Below are 3769 nucleotides of genomic sequence, written 5' to 3' on the forward strand. Positions count from 1 at the left end.
TTGTCGCTCAGGGTCTTAGAGCGGCACACCCCTCGGGAGTACAGCCAATAGTCCGTTCCCACGGCGATGGTCATGAGGCTGAAGGCACAGAAAGCCCCTGCTGTGGTCAGAAGCATCAGCACACCCCGGTTAAACACCCTCATGTCTCCTCCTCCCTCTGAGGACCGAGTCTGGCAGAGTTTAGAGGTTGTTCAAAACTTTCCCTCTGTGTCTGATCTTTGAGTTGATCCAGGAAGGAAACTCCGAGCACATCTTCTGCCGCCCCATTTTCCTCTAAACTATAAAACTTTGTTCACAAAGATGTTTCCATGTTAAAGGCACAGAAGCTTGATGTCATCTTGTTGGCTGTGCAGAACAAGTAAAGAAACGGCGCTGAAAGTTGGAGGAAATGATAGAGGAAAGTAGTCTGGAGAAAATGGCATCAGCGGCATGTTTCTCGACTCGTTCTAGTTTGTTGTAGCCCAACTCTGCACGGGCTCAGTCTGCAGAATGACCCCGCCTGTCTGATTGTATGTGTGTGTGCGTTTGTCCGTGTGTGTGTCCCTGTCACTAAGAATAGCACAGGCCTCATGCAAACCAGTTCATAGTCCACCAGGTCAGCACCATGGAGAGCAGCAAGAGAGCAGAAAGTAGTGCGCATTATTTTCTGGCAAAGACACAATAAAACCTTTAGCTCAGCCTAAAAACACTTCAATATAGAACTGCAAAAAGGCAACTTTACATTTTAAATTCAGTCTTAAAGTGGAGATAAGTGCCCGTGAACACTACAGCAGAGCTTCTTTGGTCTCTCTCCTCTTTAGCCTGTAGGATGCAACATCCATGTTTTTGAAAAAAATCCAAAAATTAGCAAATTTTGATTAATCTGACCAGAGAACGGTTTTCCACTTTGCCTCAGTGCATTTTAAGTGAGTATCGGTTCAGAAAAGATGGAGACGTTTCTGGATCATGCTCACATGTGGCTTCTTCTTTGTATGATTGAGCTTTAAGCAGCATTACTGGATTATAAAATGAACTGTGTTCACAGATGTCGCTTTCAGGAAGTGTTCCTGAGCCCATGCAGTGAGTTTAATGTCATTCCTGTTTTGATTTCAGTGCTGCTTGAGGGCTCAAAGATCACAGGCATCCAATATCGATTTTCTGCCTTGTCTCCTGCACACAGCAAGATTTCCTCCAGATTCTCGGACTCTTTTGATGATATTATGCAATATAGATGACGAAATAAGTCTAAGTCTTCACAACCGTTCACTGAGGAACGTTCTGAAACTCTTTGCAGATTGAACCTCTACCCATCTTTAGATCTGAGAAACTCTTCCTCTCTACCATTTCCTTTTTATACCCAATAGTCTTACTGACCTGTTTCCAGTTAACCCAATTAACTGCAAAATATTTCCTTTTAGAACCACTTACTTTTCCTTCCCCAACTCCTCTGAGACATGTTGTTGCAATCAAAATTTTAACAGCAAATTTTCTCAATTCAAACATTTGATGTGTTTTCCATTTTATATTGTGACTAAAATATGAGATTTACGCAATGACAGGAGTCACCGCCTCCTTTCAAATCTAGGATCTAAATTCATCTCTTATATAAAGTCTTGGTCATTGTTACAGTCATGGTAAAAAGAAGAGCACAAACTGTCACTTTTTAGATTTTACATATGAGGATATGAGAAGGAAAATAATTTAAAAAAATTTAAATACAACCTCAAACAAACAAGAACACATGACATATTACACTGTGTAGTTATTTAACAAAAATTAAGCCATAATTTTAGAAGCACTCTGTGGGAAGAAAACCTATCAGCGTAAGGAGCGGCCAGGTGCTGCTATTCAAATGCACTTGATTAAACGATCATCAACAAGTGCGAACACTTCTACCAAAGCAGACGTTTGGCAGTCTGCTGCTCTGGAGCATCAGCAATGATGTTAGGGAAGCATCTGTGGCTGTCTATCAATCTGGGAAGGGTCATAAGGAAGAGGTCAGCAAAGAAAAAGTTGGATAATTAGGGAGATGAAGAAGGAGTTCTGGGAGGCTAGATGTGCAGCAAAGAGAGAGGTGACAAAGGCAAAGGAAAAGGCTTGTAGTGAGTTGTGAGGCTGGACACTAAGAAAGGGAGAGGCAGAGAAAGGATGTGATAGAGATGGAAATGTACTAAGAAGTGAAGAGAGTGTGTTGAGAAGGTGGAAGGTGTGCGTTGAGGGTTTCATGAATAAAGTAAAAGAGGAGGATAAATGTAGGATAGCGAAAAGTGCAGACAGAATCGGGAGTGTCAGGGGTGTATCCTGATTCCTGACAGAAGGATAAAGAGTAAAAGGGAAGTTCAGGTTGAGCTGTTTGGAGACAAAGTTAAAGAGGGAAGTTTGGACCTGTGAAGAGGAGGGATGGTCGATGTTTAAGAATCCGAGGAGGGTCATGATGTAATGAAGGAGGACGGGCAGAGTATTGGTGTGACAGAGGACCCCTAAAGGGAACAACTGAAAGATGAAGCAGCCACATTTGGTGAAAACCAATCAGCACAAACATCCCATATCACCCGTCAAGCACGGTGGTGGAGGAGTGAGCATTTGGGCTTGTTTTGAAGCATCAGGACTCAGGCGCCTTTCTAGTTATGGAATCAACCATGAACTCCTCTGCGTACTAAAGTATTCTAGACTCAAATGCGAGGCCATCTCTCTGATAGCTAAAGCTCGACTGAAATCAAGATCTGCAACAGGACAATGATCCAATGAAAAGGAAAAAGTATACTTTCTCTGTGCCATGACTGTATGTATGCTGTATGTATAACCAAAAATGCATAATCAGGTAGAAAAAAAAACATTTTGAAAACACTTTTAAATAGACAGAACTCTCATGGGGCTTTTTCTTTGGCCAGGTTTACTCATTACATGTCCTTTAATATTAATATTGTCATCAGTATTCACTCCACAAGCATATCATACAAGTGATTAAAAGAATAAATGAGGATGTGACTATTTAAGGCTTTGCAAAGTGAGTGGCCATGTGTGTGAAGAAGCAAAAGCAATCAACCCCAACCAACGAGCTTCCTCGCTGTAAAATGTTTTGTTATGATCAATCACCGTTTCAGCTTCTCGACTAAACCGCACATTATTATATATATGTCATTGGTGAACTTGCACAGCAGGCCTTTGAACACAGTGTTTCTGTTGAGAAGTTAAATGTGCACATTTAATAAGCGTTAATAATAGTTTCCAAGGAGCTGTAAGCAGAATCGGGCTGTAATCCTCTGCAGATTCATCCGTCCAAGCGACTTATTTCATGTTCTCACAGAGCCATTTGATACTTATTATCACTACAACTATAGAACTGCTCATTATAGCTGCTTTAATTTCAAGAATACAATACAGATTTAAAAATCTGTATCGCTTTCAAGAACAATCCCTCCTCTCCATCGCAGACATAATATCTCGGTAAGAAATGAAGCACGATCACAAGATTGTCTTTGATAAAAAGGAGAAAAACACAAGAGAGCCAGAGTTTCTGGAATGTTTTATGATAATTCATTTTAATGCATCTTTCTGCAGGTGTCTCTCACGCGCAGGTAAAGACAGCGCATGCAACACATGTACACTGTCCATTTACACAATCCCTTGGTTGCTTAATAAAAGTTGCCCACTTCCTCCTCCTCCTGCCTTTTTGCATAGTTAACACTTTACTCCCCCATCTTTTGCCCTCCCTCTGTCTTTCTCGTCTTATCACATTTCCTTAAAATGATATGAACGTTAACCAGGGGGGAGGGGGGGACGGAGATCA

Source organism: Pundamilia nyererei, unplaced genomic scaffold, assembly GCF_000239375.1.
Source record: "Pundamilia nyererei isolate P.nyererei 1_Seehausen unplaced genomic scaffold, PunNye1.0 scaffold00186, whole genome shotgun sequence".
NCBI lineage: Eukaryota > Metazoa > Chordata > Actinopteri > Cichliformes > Cichlidae > Pundamilia > Pundamilia nyererei.